This window comes from Sciurus carolinensis, chromosome 6 (genome assembly GCF_902686445.1).
Source record: "Sciurus carolinensis chromosome 6, mSciCar1.2, whole genome shotgun sequence".
NCBI lineage: Eukaryota > Metazoa > Chordata > Mammalia > Rodentia > Sciuridae > Sciurus > Sciurus carolinensis.
Window position 1 is genome coordinate 26,279,637 of NC_062218.1, and position 22,713 is coordinate 26,302,349.

General features: G+C 34.7%; 1 pseudogene; it reads left to right on the forward strand.

Annotated features, from left to right (window-relative positions):
* Positions 1-8,132: 8,132 nt before the first annotated feature.
* Positions 8,133-8,454, forward strand: LOC124986282 (small ubiquitin-related modifier 3-like; annotated as a pseudogene).
* Positions 8,455-22,713: the final 14,259 nt, after the last annotated feature.

Genomic DNA, 22,713 nt, shown 5'->3' on the forward strand with positions numbered 1-22,713 from the left:
ATTATTGACACTAATTCTTCGTTGGACGTGGTGGAAAGGTGCTGTTCCATGCATTCTCAGATGTTTAACTGCAGTGCCCATAGCTACCAAATGCCGTTGTCACTCTCAACTCAGCCCCTCCTCTTGTGACAATAAAAATTGTCTCCAGACACTCTCAAATATTCTCCCCACCTGGAGTAGAGAGTAAATTGCATCCTATTGAGAACCACTGCTATAAATGGAAAGATGAAATTTTTATTTTAATCTTACATACTGCAAAATCTTTTCATAAGGTATCTTTTTTCATGGATTCTATTGAGTTAATTCTTATCTCTTTCATTGTTTTATTTTGCTTGAGTGTGTTATACAATGTTAAACAGAGATGAGGATATGAAGAGTATCACTTCTTTCTAACCTTTTATCTTTTCTTTCTTAAGGAAGATTCTGGGTTTTAGGTATAATTATATAAACATGTATAATACAAAGGTAACTAATATCCATTGACTGATGTGATTTATTAAGTTTTTTGTATGATATATGAGATGTCAAACGTTCTTGAAGAGTCTATAGACATGATTTTGTAGTATTTTACCTTTTCATTTGATTGAGATTCATTTGGTTGAGATTCTATTATTAAATCAATTTTTTTTATTTTTAGAATAAGCCTCAGTTGGTCAAGTCATATTATTTTTAATGTTTTGCTCTATTTTCTTGTGAACATGTTGGAACAATGTCATGATAATTATTATGTAGATTAATCTGTAATTTACTCTACAATCTTAATCAGGACAGTATCAGTGCTATGCAGTTTCATGTAAAGAGTTTAGAAATTTTGCTTCTTTTTCTGTGGATAGGAATATGTTGAATACTGTGGAAATAAAGGGTTTGAAAGTTTGTAGAAATATATAGGTATATAGGTATATGAGTATATATATATACATATACTTTATAAAGTATATGTATATATAAATATGTATATTTATTTATTTATTTTATAAAGTATATGTATATATAAATATGTATATTTATTTATTTATTTATTTTGGTTCTGGAGAGGTGGTACTGGGAATTGAATCTAGAGACACTTTACCAGTAAGCTGTATCCCAATCCTTTTTGTTTTTTTTTTTTAAGTTAAGACAGGGTCTCACTAAGTTGCTTAGGGCATTGCTAAATTGCTGAGGCTGGCCTCAGCTGTGATCCTTTTGCCTCAACCTGCCCGTTGCTGGGATTATAGGCTTGCACCACATTGTCTGGCTTTATTCAGAAACTGTGTTTTGTGAAACTAACTTCCTTTACTGGGCAAGGGAGATCAATCTTAGGACTTTTCTCCTGTGATAATTGGTCTTTTTAATATTTTCTGAACACAAATATTGCTAGAAATTATCCTCCTGGCATTTTATTCTATCTCAGATTGTGAAACAACCAATTTTTAATTATTTTATTTTTGGGAGGCGTGGGTATTGGAGATTGAACTCGGGGGCACTCAACCCTGAGCCACATCCCCAGCCCTATTTTGTATTTTATTTAGAGACAGGGTCTCACTGAGTTGCTTAGCGCTTTACTTTTTGCTAAGCCTGGCTTTGAGTTCACAATCCTCCTGCCTCAGCCTTTGGGATTACTCAATGTTTAATTCTTATTTAACTTTATTTTATTTAATTCCTTCTTTCTCTTAGTTTTTCACTTAATTTGATTTCTTTCTAACTTTTTGTGTTCCTTAAGTCATTAAACTTTTATTTCATTGGTAATAAGATGTCAAGAAGTTTATAGTGAGCGTATGCAGTATTATTTTGATAATATTTTTCTTAAAAATTTCAAATTGGTTCATATTTTTTCTTTTACTTGGGTTTTATAACAAATGATTTTATGTTATTTAGTAAGTAAGGCATATACTTTACTTTCTTAGTTTTACGATTTATTTCCAGTTTGTCATGTTTTAAATGTGTATAATGTTATCTTTATAAACACACATATAGGTTTCATGTTAAAAGTTATCAGTGTTATAGTTTTTAGAATTATAAAATCTTCATTAAAATATCTGAATTCTGTCTTGTCACACATCAAGGGGAATTTCTCCTTTTTTTAATTTTCATGTACTAATTCTTCAGTTTTTTAACTTTGTAAATCATTTTATTTTCCAAAGAGTTCTGGTTAATTGTGTTAAGTCTCTTTACACATTTAATGATTGACTTAGATGTGTTTTTAACATTTTAGTTCTCTTGTTTTCCTTTCTGAGAGTTCAAAATTTTTGGTTTGACTATTGAGTTAATGTTTTTTTTATTCCCAATCATTATCTAAGAAAGTGTCAATACTCATGTTTTTATTTTTTTCTTCTCTCAATTAAACAAATTGCAATGCTTAACTGTTGGAGCATATTACTCTTCTTTCTTCTTTTTAACTTTGTTTAATCATATACATGTGTGTATATGTGTGTGTACATGTGTGTATATACATGTGTGTATGTCACCCACCTCTGATTCTTTTGCATAATTTCCCCAAACATTCCCATTTAAGATAGTCTTTTTGATAACAAATTGTATATAATACATTTTACTGTAAAAGCTCAGGGATACAATATTCACCATGCTATTGCAAATTAAAAATAGATTTTTTAATAATCTAGGTTTCTTAAGGCTTAGTTTGTAAGAAAATCTTTGGATTGTACTTGCTTTCCCTGTGTTTTTTTCTCTAAATTGTTGATTTAAGGTTGTATATTTTATAGAATGCTATTAAGACATATTATACTAACTATGTTCCCTTTTGTTCCTTGTTATTAATGTTTTGCATGAATTCCCAAAGGGTTTTTTTTTTTAATGTCAAATTCAGTGCTTGAAATTTTATGTGTCAATGTTGGTCTTTTTGTCAATTTTTCTCATACAAAGTAGCATCTTTCAAACTGGAGCTTCCTAGTTTCTTTAGTATCTGAAAAGTTGTTGAGAATTTTCTAATATTGAACATTAATTCTTTTTTACATTGCAGTTACTTTTACTCTTCAGAAGACTCAATTATATATATGTTGTAGCCTTTTCATCTTTCTTCCGTATTTATCACCTTAAATGCTTCTTTCTATGTTTCATTTTCTTGAATCTTTACATTTAATCTCTTGCACTTCTCCCTGAATTCTCAGTAGACAGATACAAACCTTTCAATGTATTCTTATTTTAAAAAATGCTTTCATTCTTATTCTTCAATATCTTTCCCAAAATTTATTTTGCTTATTTCACATTTTTCTGCATCTGAATTTGTTTTCAAATCTATAGTTACTTGTTTTAGCATTATCATTTGCTTTATGGATTGGCATTTTGTGGGTATGTAAGTGAATGTTCATCTTTGTGTACTTTCTGGTAAGTGGTTTGTTTTTACTCTGTTTCATTTATTTCTTATAGCAATTGTGTTGTTGTCATTACATTTTATATTTTTTGAAGCCTAAATTTTTTAAAAGAATATTTTGTATACTGGCAATAGCAAAGGAGTCTATGAAAAATGTGGTAAGAAGGTTTAATTTTTCTGCTTAAGAACAAATTCTTCTATTGCTATAGAAAAGCAGCATTTCCCCAGTGTATAGTACTTTCCTTTTTCGTCTCTCACCCCTGCTTCTTTTATTGTATCTTGTTTTATTATGGTCCTTCAACATTCCCTTTATTCTATCACTAAGCCTACAAGGGACATTTTTCCCTTTCGAAATGCTTTCTTCTCCACGCACTGACGTCTTTCTAAGACTGCCACATCTGGCCTCACAGACTTTCCAAACTTTCTCTTTCTAATCACTGAGAGACAATGTTTGATCCATTAGGACTCAATCTTGCTTTCAGCATGTCCATTCATGGAAAAGTGTTCTTATTTTGAAATGAACCCTCACTGATGTTATCTTTGCCTTCACCTCCAGAACCCCCCACAGACTATCCTCTCAACCCTGTGGTCTTCCTCTGTCACCCACATGAACAAGTTGTGTGTTCTATCCTCAACTTTGTAAGTCTAAGAGGTATTCTTCCCACTTTTCTATAACTCAAATTGATGTTCTTTATCTCCTAGTACTGGTAGAGTGGTGACTTAATAGTCTTTTCACATGATTCTTTTTATATGTATTTTAGGAAAATTTATTGAGAAATTAAAATTTAAGACAAAGTTTTTCTATGAGAAAGTCTATAACACCTGCTTTTTAAAAAAAAAGTTTAAAAATCAAAAAAATGTTAAGTAAGCTAAATATGCAAGCATAACCCATTGCACAAAAATCATAGTATAAATAGTCTCAAATGACCTCAAGGGAAAAAAATTAAACAGAGATTATATCACAAAAACCAGTCAACAATTAACTACTGAAATACACACAAAATATTTATAAAATTAGAAGAAAGTCATCACCCAAAACAGAATTAACTTTGGATCACAATATTACACTCAGGAAAATGTAAATTCATATATTTAAAATAAAATAAAATATCAAAATTTATAAAGCAAAAGTGGAAGGAGTTTTAAGGGAAATTCAGCATAAAGTCAATGATAGGAAAATATAACATACTGCTTCATGTTCAGTTCATAAACACTATTTCCAAATAATACTTGTACTGTAGTGAAATGTTAGATCACTCATTAAGCCTAGGTGACAGATTAAATTGTTTTAGGTGACATAGTTCATAAGAATTGGAAACAAACCTCAATAAATCCCAAAATGTAGAAATTTTACTAACACCAATTCTTATCATACTGATCTAGCAAAACCCCTGGCTTCTTCCCCTAGATCAACCCCAGAGAAATCAAACCCTGAAACATTAAGTTAGGAGAATACTGGGAGAAAATATTTGTATTCTTGTTGACCAGAGGCAGACAGGTGCACTCCAAGGTTAAACAGATCCTGTGGTATTCCTCTCGCATTTAGTCCTACCTTACCATGAATCATCAGTGCCAGATCCTACACCTGGGGCAAATCAGACTTCTGGGGTAGGTGTATTCAAGAATATTATAAAAGCTGTGTCAGTTATGTGCTAGGAAAATACACTTCCCTTACCTTCTGAAGGGCCATAGCTTGTGAAGAACAATCTAAGGAGTGCTTCTCTCCAAGTCTGCTTCTCCCTGAAGGTGGAGGAGAAGCCTTCAAGATGAATTTTTCCCATTGGTTTGGGATAGATGAATTGTACTGTTGTCATATCTGTAAATTTTCACCATAGGACTCAATCCTACTGATCTTGAGTTCATTGGAATTGACTCAAATAGAGGTCTGATCGGAGGGCACATAAGCATTAGTTGATACAGTTCCCACTTGACCCAGTTCCCACTTGACCCAGTTCCCAATATCCTCAATGGAACCAGAAACTTGTAGGTCTGAGTAATTGAATCTGATGAGTTTACTATTTCAAAGAAAAAGAACAAAGGAGGTATGCCACCAGAAGCAGAGATTAGAAAAGATAAAGAAAGTAAAATAGCTTAATTAACATACTAAAGACAATGAAATGATATTAGAAATATGAAAGCAAAAAAAAAAAAGAAATAAGAAAATAATTTAGTTGTAAAGAATATAATAGTTAAAACAAAGAACCTACCAGATGCAGAAAGACAAGTGGCTTTATCTTTGGGTGAGGCTGATAGCTCAGTCAAAGGTACTACTGGAAGGTGCTAACTCAGCACAGTCAAAACCAGAGTTTGTGCAAACCTCTTGGCTTCTACAGTCCAAGAAAACAATGTTTTGCAAACCAGCAAGCATGCAACATAGATTGTAAATTTGGGCATTCACAAATACCTTAAGTGATTCCTCTGTACTCTCTATAAATATGTCCTTCTGGAATATTAATGGTTCAAACAAAAGTGCCTCATAGAAATATTCTCTTCAATGTCATGGAAGGCGTTTTGAGGACCTTCTGCATTATTTTGACTGTCTTCCTCCAAATTTTCCTGATAGATGGGCTTTTGCATAGTTTGAGCACATTGCATAGGTTGTTAATTCATTGAGTTAATAGATGGAGTAAATTACAGAATGAATACATCTGGGGAATAAATTAGTTCACTGAAAAAATATGGAGAAAGCCACCCAAAGAAAGAAGAAATGGTGCCTCATGGTGGCACATACCTGTGATGCCAGAGACCTGGGAGACTGAAGCCTGAGCAAGGGTCGTAAGTTTGAGGGTGGCAACTTAGTAAGACCTTGTCTCAAAAACTAAAAAATACAAATAAGGAAAGGGTAAATATATAGTAAATACAAGTGGAAAAAAATAGTAGAAAATACTATGTACTAGATAATAAAAATTCTAGAAAGAAAAATACAAATGAAAGCTGGGTGTGGGGGCACACACCTGTAATCCCAGCAGCTTGGGAGGCTGAGGCAGGAGGATCTCAAGTTCAAAGACAGCCTCAGCAAAAGCAAGGTGCTAAGCACCTCAGTAAGACCCTATCTCTAAATAAAATACAAAATAGGGTTGAGGATGTGTCTCAGTGGTGAAGAGCCCCTAAGTTCAATCCATGGCACCCCCCCAAAAAATGAAAAGAAGAAATATTTTTAAAAATTAAAGACAAATTTTTCAGACACACCAAAGAAAATTGAGTACAAATTGATAACAAACTGAAGCAGTAAGAATAAAACTTTTCTGAAATTTATATTAAAATTTGAGAATATAAAAGATAAAGATAAAATGCTAAAAGCATTCAAAACAGTTTGGGAACATTTTTGCAAGAAGACAAATGAGTACTGTTTTCAAATTATATGAGGGAAAGGCCAAGTTTCATGATACATGCCTGTCATCCCAGATACTCACAAGTCTGAACCAGGAGTATAACAAGATCAAGGCCAACCTGGACAATTTATGGAAACCCTATCTCAAAATTAAAAAAAAAAAAAAAAAAAAAAACGTAAAAATTCAAAAAAAGACACAAAGAAAGGACTAGGGACATCATTCAGTGGAATAATGCCCCTGAGTTCAATCCCAAGTATTTAAGAAAAAAAACGATATGAGAAAAATATCTTTGAAACTAGACTTTTATAGTCCTTTCATTATTCAAATATGAGAGATCATGATGAAAATATTCTCAGACATGCAGGAATTTTGCATATATACAAAAGAGTTTAAAATGAGGTACCTAAAACTTGTATAGGAAAAAAAACCCTTAAGATGATCAAATGTTTCAGGAGTCCAGTTTTGTCTTTAAAAAGACAAAAAGAAAAAAAAAAAAAAAAAAAAAAAAAAATATATATATATATATATATATATATATATATATATATAATACTTGGGAATCAACCTAACAAAAGAGGTGAAAGACCTCTACAATGAAAACTATAGAACACTAAAGAAAGAAATTAAAGAAAACCTTAGAAGATAGAAAGATCTTCCATATTCTTGGATAGGCATAATTAATATTGTCAAAATGGCCATAATACCAAAAGTACTATACAGATTCAATGCAATTCCAATTAAACTCCCATCATAGAAATAGAGAAAACAATCATGAAATTCATTTGGAAGATTAAGAGACCTAGAATAGCCAAAGCAATCCTTAGCAGGAAAAGTGAAGCAGGAGGTATCACAATACCAGACCTTGAACTATACTACAGAGCAATAGTAACAAAAACAGCATGGTATTGGCACCAAAACAGATAGGTAGACCAATGGTACAGAAGAGAAGATACAGAACCAAACCCACATAGATACAGTTATCTCATACGAGACAAAGGTGCCAAAAACATACAATGAAGAAAAGATAACCTGTTCAACAAATGGTGGTGGCAAAACTGGAAATTCATATGCAGCAAAATGAAATTAAACCCCTATCTCTCACCCTAGAGAAAAATCAACTCAAAATGGATCAAGGACCTCGGAATTAGACCAGAGACTCTGCACCAAATAGAAGAAAAAGTAGGTCCATATCTTTATCATGTTGGATTAGTATCAAACTTCCTTAAAGACTCCCAAAACACAAGAAACAAAAGCAAGAATCAATAAATGGAATAGATTCAAACTGAAAAGATTTTCCTCAGCAAAGGACATAATCAATAAATGAAGAGAGCCTACAGAGTGGGGGAAGAGCTTCACCGCTCGCACTTCAGGTAAAGCACTGATCTCCAGAATCTATAAAGAACTTACAGCGAGCAGTTGCGGTGGGAGATCCGCTGGGCCCAGAGCGGGACTCGCCGACTCCGCGCTGCCACCGCTGCTGTCGCTGCGCAGCCATGTCACTGGAGAAGCCCAAGGAGGGTGTGAAGGCGGAGAATGGCCACATCAACCTGAAGGTGGCGGGGCAGGATGGCTCAGTGGGGCAGTCAAGATCAAGAGGCACCCCGGCTGAGCAAGCTGATGCCTACTGCAGAGGCAGGGTCTTCAATGAGACAGACTCGATTCTGGTTTGATGGACAACCAATAAACGAAGCAGACACACCAGCCCAACTGGAGATGGAGGCTGAGGACACCATCGACGTGTTCCAGCAGCGGACGGGAGGCAGGGCCTCCGGAGGACCACCCCACACCTGCTGTCGTCCTCGCATCTGTTGTTGAATGGTGAGCGACCACGCTGATCACAGAGGAGCGCACGGAAGCCGAGGACAGTCACCGAAACGAGCCTCTCAACGCCCTCAGGTGCAGCTCCAAACGCTGCAGGGCTGAGTCTGCAGCGCACATTGGGCCAATCACACTGTTCTCATTGCTTAGGTGAAATGAGTTGTAAGGCTTTGGGTTTGTTTTTGTTCTCCTTTTTGTTCATTGCCCGTCCCAAAACATTTTTTTCCTCCAAACTTGTGGCCAAATGTTGGCTCTCAGCCTGTGGCCAGGCTTTCACCCCTGGAGTAGCGGTCACCTCTGGAGCCGCTGTCCTAATCATGTGCAGAGTTCATGTTCACACTGTGTGCGTCCGTGGGAGAGCGGGGGCAAAATTCCACTGGACACGGGTTATTAGAATGCTCAATACTGCGCATGACAAGCTCCATCAAGCAAATGGTATAAAGTTGAAGGCAAAACAACGGAATACATCATCAAAAGCAAAAAAAAAAAAATGAGTTCTTCAGTAATATGCATCAAGTGCTTTCTGCTCCTGAGTGTGCCCCCTCTGGGTCTGAGGGCCAGGATGCCACTCCTCCACTCAGGGCCTGGGTGTGGGTATGTGGGCAATGATTGGCGCAACCAAGACCAGCTTTTATCATTTCAAAACAAGAAAATGATTACCATGTTTCTCATTTGGTAACTGTATCATGGCCTCAGATTTACTTCTAACAAATAATTATGGTCTCTACATAAAAAGTAAGATAAAATATCACTGAATTTGCAGTTGTGTTGTTGTGTAAAAGAGCTATTTCAAAGTGTGGTTGCAAAAGAAACCATGGAAAGGTGAGTTAGTGTTCCTATGGATTTGTACTCTGCCACTGTCCAAATGTGTATCAAAATTATGCATTAGAACAGTGACTCCAGTTCTTTGAGATATTTGGGAATCTATACCAGTTAAAATGTTCATAGTTCTGCCTATTTTCCTGTAAGGATCCATTGCTGCTTGATGGTCATTCTCTGCCTTTTGTAGTCACCTGACAATGACCCATCATCTCACTTGCTTGAAATCTTGCAGAAATGTTCTCATTTCCTCTTTCGCTGTGTGGGCTTGGGTGGGATGTTTGTTGGCTCTGTTGTGTTTGTTCACCAATTTGTACATTATCTGTTGTCCTTTACTACTGTAAACAGTAAATATAGTTTGGTATTTATCAAAAAAAAAAAAAAAGAAAGAACTTACAAAATTTACACCAAAAAAAAAAAAAAAAAAAAAAAACCCAATCAGCAAATGGGCTAAGGAACTGAGCAATTCACAGAAGAAAATATACAATCGATCAACAAATATGTGAAAAAAATATTCAACATCTCTAGTAATTAGAGAAATGCAAATTAAAACTACTCTAAGAGTTCATCTCACTCCAATTTGAATGACTGTTATCAAGAATACAAGTAACGATAGGTGTTGACCAGTATGTGGGTAAAAAGGTACACTCATATATTGCTGGTGGGATTGCAAATTGGTGCAGCCACTCTAGAAAGCAGTATGGAGATTCCTCAGAAAACTTGGAATGGACCCACCATTTGACACAGCTATCCCACTCCTCAGTTTATACCCAAAGGACTTAAAATCAGTATACTACAGTGACGTAGTCACATTAATGTTTATAGCAACTCAATTCACAATAGTTAGATTGTGGAACCAACCTAGATGCCCTTCAGTAGATAAATGGATACAGAAACTGTGGTATATATACACAATGGAATATTATTCAGCCATAAAGAAGAAGAAAACTATAACATTTGCTGGTAAATGGATGGAATTAGAGAATATCATGCTAGGTGAAATAAACCAATCCCAAAAAACTAAAGACCAAATGTTTTCTCTGATAGCTGGATGCTGATACATAATGAGGTGGGGAGAGGGGGTAAGGGAAGAATGGAGAAACAATGAATTGTGTAGAGGGAAATGAGGGGAGGGGAGAGGAGGTGGCAGGGTGAGGAACATCATTACCCAACCTGAGAAATGAAAAGTCGTACTACATTTGTGTACAATGAATCAAAATGAAGTCTGATATCATGTATACCTAAATACAACAAACAATAAAAAAGATAATCATGCAGATTTAAGGCACAAATAAAATAGATCCATATTAAAAGAGTTAAAATTTCAGACCATCATCAAAATGGTATCAATAAAAAAATATATGCCCAAACTACTAAAGAAAGATTCAGATATGAGGGCCTATGACTGTAATCCCGGAGACTCAGGAGGCTGAGACAGGAGAAACACAAGTTCAATGCTAGCCTCAACAACTTAGTTAGACCCCATCACAAAGTAAAAAATAAAAAGGGCTGAGGATGTGGCTTAGTGGTTAAGTACCCCCCCACCCCCAGGTTCAATCCTCAGTACCGCTGCCCCCCAAATAAAAGAGAAGGAAAAAAAAAGATATTTTACACTTACTTTTCTAATCTCAAAACAGGACACACAAAGCAGATAATTTTTCTCCCAAGTACATTCAACTAGACTTTCAAGAGATCTTGTCTATTTTTCAGTTTTACAAAGAATAGAAGAAAAGTTTCAAATCATTGTATAAAACCAGTTGAACCCTGATAACAACATCAGAAACATGTGAAACACCTCCCTTACAGATCTCCTGGTATGAAGTGAACCACTGAAGACAGCCATGAAGAGAGATCTCAAGAGAGTGGCTGAAATCTGTGTGGCCCATGGCAGGGCAGGGAATCAACACTTATTGTGCTCTTGAGGGACAAGGATCAAGTGCGATTTGTGAAAGATCTAATAGTTCTAAGTGTGTCCAAAAAAAGTGGAGCAGACCTTCAGGCCACACTTGCTCAGAAAGGAATATGAAAAGAAAGTACACAAGTTGATATTGGTATTTGGCACAAATCGTTCCAAGAAGATCTCAGTGATCCTGGGCGGAATGAAAGGGAAAGCCAGTCAGTAAGGAGTACGTACCTCCTTTATTGTCTCAAGAGGAGCTCTTACACCAAGATCAGAACTGGAATTAGGGGGAAAGATCTATATAGAATTGTATATAAAACATATAGTTTTATTTGATTAGGATTAGATTTTGAATGACTAAATATTAGGCAAAATTAGATTTCCTCTTGACAAAAGTAACCAAATATTTAAGGAAACTCCTCAAAATGTTACATGGAAAAGAAAAGAAGTTCCAACATAGCATGTTTAGAAAGTAATGGGAGAAATATTTTCTTGTTATTTATAACTTATGATATAAAAATCTATGAATTTCCATTAATAAGTCAAGATAAGCTTTGATCTTTATTCATGGCACAAAATTCCTGATAAATATCTTAATCTTACATTATTTAAAACAAAAGGTAATATTTATATTCAACTTGATAAAGTATATCTATATTTTTGTACTAGTTTAATCCCAGTATATATTTAACAAGTGAAATTAGCAAATAAACCAATAAAACTCACAGCATACTAACATAAGCATATTATTTTATCTTTAAAAATACACTAAGTTAATTTACAGAAGCTTTTATTTAAGGGAATATATTAGAACAATTTCCGTATTACTTAGATGATTGATATGAACTTTTGTTTTTTTAAATGTGTGTTTTGCTCAAGTAAAAAACATAAGTATTAATTTGATGAGTGTCGTTAATTTTGCAAAAAGTTTCTAATCACTAAAGCCAGAATTCCAAAGACTAAAGAAATGGACATCTGATCATTAATTTAATTTATCTTAATGATGCTAATTGCCACATAAGCAATTCTGTTAATGGGATCAGTATCTGTCTTGTAAAGACAGGTTACAAAATTGAATTGGCATTCTTCATTGTGACATGGAATTCATCCAATTAACCCCAAATTATTGAGCATTTATTTTGTCCAAGGTCTGACATAGATTATACAAAACAAGGGGATATTCCTATAAGGCATTTAGAGGGAATTAAATTGTCTAAACAATTGTTGGAAGCAATAAAACTTTAAGACTGAAGAGTAGATAGAAATTGCTCTACAGTGGGAGTCTGGGAAAGTTCAGAGAGCTGTAGAAGCACTGAGCACTCAGCACAGGCATGGACCAGCAGACCAACATCCCAGGGCACGTTTTCAGATGAAATTTTAAAATTTTGATTTTATACTATGACTGTATCTCCAGATATTTTGAACTTAAAATTAATGACATTAATTTCACTCTGTATTTGTCCATTTGGGGGAAAACACTAGGTTTTATATTGATAGAAGAGGAACTGCTAGATACCATTTACTACTCCCAGAGGAGAATTCTCCCATGATTAAGACTGGGTTTATTTTTCATAATAAGGTACTGGTCATGTGGAAGATCTGTGGGGAACAGACAATACAGAGATTCATTCCATCAAGAGCATAACTTCCAGGGAATCGTGCCCAAGATAAATTGAGGACAAATATTCAGATTTAGATTTTGGAAAACCTTACATAATTGTTTTGATTTTTTTCTGATAAAATATTTCATTTTAATTGAAGTAGTGCTATAATATAAAGCATATTTTAATAGTAGTAACCTGGAATTGGGAACATGGATTTGATGGGAAGGAAAATTCTGCTGTGTCCCATTTAAGATAAAGGATTTTTGGTTTTGTTTTGTCTTGTTTTGGCTTTTGTCAGGGCTGGAGATGGAACCAAGGGGCTCACACATGCTCAGCAAGCACTCCATGATAGAGAGCTACCTCCCCAGCCTTAAATTTTTTCCTTGTGTTTGCTCTTCTAGTCAATAAGTATTCATGGCTCATTGTTCACCAGGCTCTGAACTAGAAACTAGAAATGAAGCGGTGAGCAAAACGGGCAAGGCACTGACCCTCATGAAGTTTTGGGGCCAGTGAGCAGAGATGGGATAAATTACTAGATAATAAAAAAATTTAGATTGTTCTCACAGCTTCAACAACAAAAAAATAAATAAATAAATAAAATAATGATATGATAGAATGAGGATCAGTTAGAGTTAGGACTCAAAGTATAACAGCTAGAAGAGTCACTGTGGAAGACAGCATTTGACTAGACTTTGGGTGGGAGTGTAGAGGGAATATTTAGGAAATGTATTTGAGGACAGTTTGGCTGTCTTAATGAGGGATTTGAGGCAAGGTAGGAGGGAGTATCCTACCCAGATAATGTAAGACAAGACAACAGAATCAATTCAAATATTTGAGTGAGTTTACATTGGCAGTATATTTTACTAAGTACAAAGTTAGTTATTTTTGGCAGTAAAGAATTTGGTTAATAAATGTATAGTAATTAATTGTATCATTTAGTTACTGTATGGTAATGTCAAGCAGATATAGGTACAATAAATGTAAACACCATGTTGTATAAGAGTTTTTTTTTTTAATAATTTGTAGCTCTTCTCTAATTGAGTTGAAGAATATTTTCGTTAAAATGATTTTATTCTGAAAGAATTTATATTGTCAATATTAGTTTATGTTGCAAAACATACATACATACAAAGTAGTATTTAAATTTGTATAAGTAGTATTTAAATTTGTATATGTGTGTTTGTGTGCATGTGTGTGTGTGGGGGGGGGTTGGCAAATAGTTGTAGCCTGATCCATATACCCACTGCAGATTTCAGAGATAACATCAAAATCAAATTTATTATTGGCTATTTACATATGCTTTCCACTAGTGTCTGGTTAAAAAAAAAGAGAGAAGTCTCATTGTTTATCTTTAGAATCCATGCCTGCCTTTAAAGCAGGAATAATACATCTTTTATACTTAATAATCATTGACTATGGTGTGCATAGGGATACAGATGTATATTAGATATTTTTATTAAAATTTCAGGTTTTTATTTGAATATATTCTAATCTGTTTAACTGCTATGTAAAAATTTATAACTTTTTGCTGCAATATATCAATAGAATATTTGTGAAAAACTGTATGCAGTTTCCTTTGCTTTAGAAACAAAGCAAAACCTATTTATATACTGAGTTTAAAGATTTCATAACTGTTAGAGTTGCCATTCTTCTCTTTGTCATTTTTTGCTTAAAATGATATCTTCCAGATCCTTATATAAAAATCACAATAAAACATCCAGAGATTTTTATGTATGACTTAAGAAGTCAATATATGCAAAGGATCTTTCTGTAACATGAGGTAATGATATACTTCTGGAAGTAACCTGACTTATGAAATAGGAGATATGCATTTGGGGTTCAGCTACGTAGATCTCATCTGATCTTTGTAAAGTTACTGAAATATCGGTCTTTTTAAATATTCCCTTTAATTGTTCTTGATTCCTTCATCATTTCTGTAGTAGCCATCTATCAAAAGTGTATCACTCTGCAATATGTATAATTTGTGAATTACACTTGTAAGCCCAGATTTTTAACAGAGAATCTCCAAATTACACAGAGCATCTGGAGACCTGTATGAGCAAGGTAGGATGAGGGTTCCCTTTTCATATCTGTGTTCACTGACAATAGAACATCACCCACACAACAGGGAAGCAAGATGGCTGACAGCACTCATCTGCCTTCACCAAGGAGTGCTGACAGCTGCATTTCTGGAAACCTGGGGCAAGTTTCATGATTAAAAAGAAAGGGAAAAATGCACTTTTAGATTTCTACTGGCAATTTTGAAAAAATATAATTTGGAATACATTTAATGAAATATCATGGCAGCATTTCACAATATATCTTAAGAACTACTAGCATTTCTTCTTGTTCAAAATTCATCTGAGAGTTAATTCCTCATGCTTAATAGCTAAAAGCTATTCATAGCTAAAAGGTTGGTGATGCAGAGAGAGTTCTTGTGTTATATGAATAAATCCATCAATTCAGAAAATTATCTCAAAATCCATGGATATACACATATGGACTTTGGCAGCAAAGTATTGCATAAATATTCAACACATTATGTTAGATATTTATGTTTATAAATATACATTTCATATTTAATGAAATGAGTAGAAATATCAAGGGCTCTATTAACATCTTCATTTTATCTAATAGAAAACAAAATACAAATGTGCTACAGTAATTAACTGACTTACATTATCTTATTTTTTGAGACTAAAACTAGAAAATGTTGCATATATTTAGCTACGAATGCAGCATATTAAAGAAGCTAACCATTTGCTCTGTGAAACAAGGTTCCAGGGAGGCAACATGAATTCAAGAAAATAGTCTGTTGGCTGAAGTACAATAATCTTGTCCAGGAAACTAGCAGGGAGGTAGCAGCCATTTTGTAGCATAAATACCTTGGTGCTGATCTCAAGTCAGCAGCTGGGCCTGAAATATTCTCTCCCTTCCCCCTGGATCTTAATTTTCTTCTGACTTCTAGACTGGAAGCACATATGTTCAGCTCCATGAGGAAGAGGCAACAAGGCTGACGAGCATTACAGTTTGTCCTCCCAGATTTCCATCTCAAGCTGTTGGGATCCCTGCTGGCGATTGTGAGGCTCACAGTCTGTGCTCACCTTCTGATTGACTGAAGGTTTGTGCACCAGCCTTACCAGCAGGGACTAGCCTTGCAGAGACTTCTCAGCTAGTCCTGATCATTGCTTTATGTAGTTTCCTACAACAAGTCTGTCAATCTCCTTTTAGATCTGCTTCTGTAATTGAACCCTGACACACACATGTCAATAACTTTGGAGAAAATAATTCTGTTTAACTATCTAATTGTTTCCTCTTTGGCTGAGTCAGCATTGATGTAATAAAGTAGCTAAATTCTTATATGGGAGTAGTTCCCCAATGCTACTATCTTACATAACCATGGTACAGGGTCCAAGACTAAAAAATTAGCATTAGACTACTTGTAACCAAATTACCTGCCTTGCTGCGATGTGACTGGTTTTTCCACTAATGTTCTTTCAGTGTTTCAGGATCTAATTCCGGTCATCCCACTACATTCAGCCATCATGTTCCTTTATTCTCCTCCAATCTGCAACTATTTGTTAGTCTTTTAATCATTTGTTTTCTTTATGTTTTTTTTTTTCCCCCCTACGATTTTTCTCTTTATTTTCCCACAAACCTTTCATGGAGGGTCAATGAGGAAAATTTTGAAAATTCCTCACCATGCTTATTATAGGGTAACTCTCAATCTGTGTAAATTTATCTATTTTTTAATGATTAGAATGGAATTATACGTTTCCAGGAAGAACGGCACAGAAGTGAAAGGCCCTTACCTTTGTGTCATATCAGGGTCCGTGTCAAAATGACACCAACAACACTCATTTGATGAACATGGGATCTGCCCATGGCCTACACTACAAATTACTAGTTTTCCTTTCCATTTGGAATCCTCAAAAACTGATCTTTTGGGCAAGGGTTGTGGCTCAGTGGTAGAGCACTTACCTAGCATGTGTGAGGCACTAGGTTCAATCCTCAGCACCACATTAAAAAAATAAATAAAGTCATGTGTTCATCTACAACTAAAAATATACTTTTTTTTAAAAGTCATCTTTCTTAATTTAAAACCTTTATTATTTATCCATAGTTGAATGGTTTCATGGTTTGTAAGTTTTTCAGTTTATTGCAATTCTGCAATAAATACATCCAAAATGTACTTTCAAATAAAATTAAACTAAGAATTTGAAAGCAAATATATTCTGTAAAATAACTTTATATCTGAGCAATATTAAAGACATAGTGAGACAAGAAATAGAAATGTGGTGAAAAGATGCAAGCAGGGAGAGAGACGAAGTGAAAGGAGAAAAGGAGGAGGTAGGACAGAGGGTGAGAGAAAGAAAGAGGCAAAATAAATTTTTAAAAATTTCCATTGCAGTTTATAATAATGTACCCAATGATAAATCTCTATTTTCATTTACTTGGACAATCAGACAATCATTTTGCAGACATTTCATCATGACCTGTTCTTTAGCAGATGTCTACCTGATTAAAAAAAAAAAAAAAAAAGAACAAACAGGTAAAAAAATACACATTCTCCTGTAATTTATGTCCCCTCAAGAAGTTCACGTGCTGAGAAATTATCTGATGACATCATAAAACCACACTGAAAATTGGTCAACAGCAGAAATGATCACTTTTCTTCTTGAATGTGTTTGCACACCCTCACATACAATGGATGATGTGCTGATGCACAGTTGTTCCTACAGAGGTGATTCAGGATTCACATCCACAACGCCATGGTCCAGCACTCTAAGCCCAATCAGGAACTGAGCAGTCCTGACCCCAGCTGCTGGCTGGATGGTTACTTGCTAACAGCTCACAGGAGTCCCTCCCCATCTTTCCCAGAGTTCCATCATCCTTGAGGGCAGTCTGCAGTCAGTGATTACAGATCCCAAGAACCACTAGCTGACTGTGTTTCATAGGAGAACACCAGGGTATACCTTGTTTTACAATATTATGAAGAAAAAATTGGGCTGGTAAGGGGAGGTGCAGCATTTTGAGATCTCAGTGGTGGTTTTTCTTGGACAGGGTTTTGAGTGGATAATGTGAGTTAATACAGGTAGTGCTTTATGAGACCACTTCCCCAGAATCCACGCGTCAACAAATCTCCATCTCAGCATTAACTTATTGGAATATTTGACCTATGATTTCTAACTTTTCTTTTCTGTGTCTTAGAATAAACTGTCAAAGAGTGGGTCCTCCTGAGAATGGTTCTTACACACATATAGAAATGCCCTGTGGGATGAACTTCATTCTTTAACCATACTGTCACCAAGATCAGCAAACCTGACTCTGCCTCCTTGTTTAAATAATATGCTTTTGTGGCATATTAAGAAGGAAAAAGGAAAAGTCATTACTTAAGTTTCCTGAGTTTTGCAGAAAAAACAACACTCTGGAGCAAAGTAAGTATAGGCAGACTCTGTTCATAGAACAATTATCTTACTAGAGTTTCCTTCACATATGTTTTCCAGAAACTTCCTTCTTCACTGGCAGCTTCAGAACGTGGGGCAAAAAAGATTCACAGAAAAAAATAAGTCAACTCTTTCAACCTTCTATTATCTTACATGGTTAAAAAATAATTTTTTAAACTTATTTTTAAACAATTTAATTCTTTTAAACTTTGCCTGACCTACTGCATATAGATTTTAAAATCAATTTCTTTTAGAAATACACTTTACAAATAAATGGAATGTTTTCAGATGACCCCTTTTAACTCATTCATGTTGCAATCTAAGAGCAAATTATTATTTGAAAGCATCATTTTTATAGTTCTGCTTCAGGCCTACTAAACTTCAATTTTTCTATGGGATAGTCATTTGATAGCACTTTATTTATACCAACTTTTCAACATCCTTTTTCAGTATTTATTTTTCTCATATTTCCCTGCCATGTGCTCTTTCTGAGTGTTTTCATGTTAGAGAAATAAAGAATGTGTGAAAGAGGATCACCGGGGTTGTATAATGCAGACTCTAGTGGAACAGAAACTGAGATTAGGAAAGGTAGGCTCACATCCTCACAGAGTCACTTGAGGCCAATAAATTATGACCACAACTGCAGCCAGTATCATTTAAGTACTCTTTAGTTTCTGATGATAAAGTGCTGGCTTATCACCATGCTGACAACTGCAAACCCCTGTGGCCCTCATCTTCTGTCTTTTCTATTTGTTACCTAGTCAGCCACATGGAATTTAACAGCCCAGTAAAGCATCTTTCTAAGTAGATCTCAAGAAAAGAAATGGAACAAAGCTAGTAAGGGCTTATGTCTTGTTGGAAGAAATTGTTTCTTCCATTCAGGTTTCTTCCAGCTCCATATGGCAGAGAAAGACATGGAATTACTATGTTGCCAGTGACTATCTCTGTATTCTTATCTGTTATTATAAAGGAAAAACCTCTTTGAGCTTGAATATTAAAAAATGAAAGTTTTCTTATGTATCATTTCAAAATGATTATGTAGTTTTTTGTTTTCTGGTTACTACTTCTACTAAAGAGAAAAAAACCTTAAAATCTAGAGCATAAAAAAAAATCTTGCAAGAATCATTACTTAGTTTAAAAATTAGTGATTTAAATTATGTGTGCATACAAACACACATATATATTCTTTCCCAGTACTGCCTCTTGCTATTCAGATTAAGAATTACAGGAGATTCAGGTTAGCAACAGATTGAAACAACAAAAAAAATTGGTGGCAAATTAACCTGCCATGTTTTGCCAGGTTTAAGATCATTATCTGTTGCTTCTCGAGGGCAATAAAACATTTAAGAGGTAAATACATTTATCATTCTGAATCAGGTAGATATTACCACAAATGTTCAAACACCTGTTTCAGTTTAGTGTATGGGTAACTATAAAAGAGACAAAATATTTTAAAAATATGCCTCCTTTATCGAAATGTTAGGTTCCCACATATGTGAATTAACAGCATAATGATGACACATGCCATGTAACAATCTTAAGTAAATATGATGTATAGTTCCATTAAAGGAACAGTCGAATATCACACTAACTTTTAATTACTTTCTTTTATTTATATGAACAAGTAAATCGTATCATGAGAGTTTTACTGTAACAATTACTTTGTCACCATTCTCTTGCATATGCCTCATCTATTACAAATCTTAAAAATATAGAACGACCCTATTTTTCACTAGTAGTCTTATAGCAGCATTTTTACTTTTAAGCTTTTCAATTGGCAACAGGCAAAAAAAAAAAAAAATGAGATTAAAAATGAAACATGCATTTTTTACATGTTTGCACTACACTAGATTTTACTATTTATTAAATTAAGCGCTGCCTTTATTTAAGTGATAGAATATTATTATAAAAAATTTTTAATGAAGAGAATATATGCTAGTGCTTAAAGGAAAAACTAACAGAGAGAGGGTGAAAGCATATATAATTAAATGGTATTCTATATCCCTGAAGAGATTTCAGGTGTTACTGAGGCTTTGCTCCTTCTTCCCTGTTCTCTGTGTGATCATTTTCTCACATCATATAATTTATTCTGACTGGACTAATTTTCTTTTTCCACTCCTGCAGAAGAATTTCCAAGAATTCCTATGTACAACAGTTAAACATATGCATCAAGTAAAATAAACTTGCTTAAAAAGAGATATCTCCAGAAAGTAATCAATTTTTATTATCTTCATTACATATTCAAGTCTGTATTAAAAATTTCCACAGTGAAACTGAGTAATCAACCTACATAAAGATTGTTCTGAAACTTTTTCTATTGGAGAATATTTAGTGTCTCTGGTGGAAATTAAACTTTTCTCCAAAGATCCACGTACTTAAAAGCAAATAGACATAAAATAATTTACACATAATTCCAGTAGGTTTGCAGAACCTATGGAGCCCTCCGTAGATCCACATTAATTAAGCCCAAGCCAATCCTAATTAAGTAAATTTAAATCTACATTAGAATCTCAGCACATATTGATTTAACTTTATCTCTTATTTCTTTAGGAAATATCAAACTAATCACATCATCAAGAAAATATTAGAACTATTTTTTTAAATTATTCATTTTTTACTTGTTCTTTTTAGATACACATGACAGTAGAGTGTCACGTATATTTTGACATATTATACATGCATGGAGCGTAACAATCTAATTAGGACTCCTTTCTTATGGTTATACATGGTGTGGAGTTTCACTAGTTACGTATTTGTATATCAGCATAGGAAAGTTACATCCGAATTATTTTACTGTGTTTCCTATTTCATCCCCGCTCCCTTTCCTTCATTCTCCTTTGTCTAATCCAATGAACTTCTATCCTCCTTATCGTGTGTTAGCATTCACTTAACAGTAAAAACATTTGGCCTTTAGTTTTGGGGGATTGGCTTATTTCACTTAGCATGATAGTCTCCAGTTCCATCCATTTACCAGCAAATTCCATAATTCCCTTCTTATTTATGACTGAGTAATATTCCATGGAGTATATATGCCACATTTTCTTTATCCATTTGTCTGTCAAAGGGCACCTAGGTTGGTTCCATATCTTAGCTATTGTGAATTGAGCTGCTGTAAACATTGATGTGGCTGCATCACTGTCGTATGCTAATTTTAAGTTCTTTGAGTATAATCTAGGAGTGGGATAACTGGATCAAATGGTGGTACCATTCCAAGTTTTCGGAGGAATCTCCATACTGCTTCCCATAGTGGTTGCAACAATTTGCAATCCCACCAGCTATGTATGAGTACTTTAGTTTTTAAGTGATGTCTACCTTTTAATCAAAATCAGGTATATCATTCATATACCATACACACACACACACACACACACACACACACACACACACACTGGCCTATGAGATGTAGATAGTAATCAGCCACAGACTTCAAAAAATAATTTATAGTCAAGAAATGAAAAGATGGCAGAGGGTAGGAAAATAGATATATGAGTAATCCCACCCTCACATATAAGACAAGGAGACAGAAGCCAATTTTAAAAGGCATCAAAGCACATATTCATAAAGTGCTACAAACTCCAAGAACCTGTATTCTATTTATTTATTTATATGTGGTGCTGAGAATCAAACCCAGTGCCTCCCACATGCCGGTCAAGTGTTCTACAACTGAACCACAACTCCAGCCCCAAGAATTATTTTTAATTGTTAAAAAGAAATAAAATTCTCAATTTGGTAGGTCATGGTAAAAACACTGAAAACCTAAGACAAAAAGAAAATCGTCTCCCTTCCTGGCATGAGGTGAGCAGTTTTATTCCACCATGTCCTCCTGCCACTGCCTTCTGACACCCCACCAGAGGCCTACAGCTGTGGGCCCAACTCCTTATGGATGAAAATCTCCAAAACTAGAAATGAATCTTATCACTTTATAAATTAATTTTCTCAGTTTTGCTTGTTTTTGTTTGTTTGGTTTTGGCACTGAGGATTGAATCCAGGGTCATTCTGCCACTGAAGTATCTCCTTACTCCTTTTTATTTTTATTTATTTATTTTTATTTTGGACAGGGTCTTGCCAAACTTCCCCAGACTGGCCTCAAACTTGAGATCCTCTTCCTCCAGCTTCCCAGATGTGGGGATTATAGGCATGTACCATTGTACTTCACTAAGGTATTTTTTATAGTGAAGGAGAACTAATGTATTATCTTAATAAAACTGTTTAGAGGAAGGTAGAAAATGTACACCAATTCCTCCTATTAAAAACACACTCAGGGACTGGGGTGATAGCTCAGTTGGTAGAGTGCTTGCCTTGCAAGCACAAGGCCCTGAGTTCGATCCCCAGCACCACAAAAAAAGAAAGAAAAAAGAAAAAACACACTCAAAATCCCAAACAAAATATATTAACGGAGCAAATGAATCTGTTTCAGGAAGATGTGGGAAGAATAATGACTCTGAAAACGTGTTCACACCCTGGCACGCCAAACCTGTGACTATTA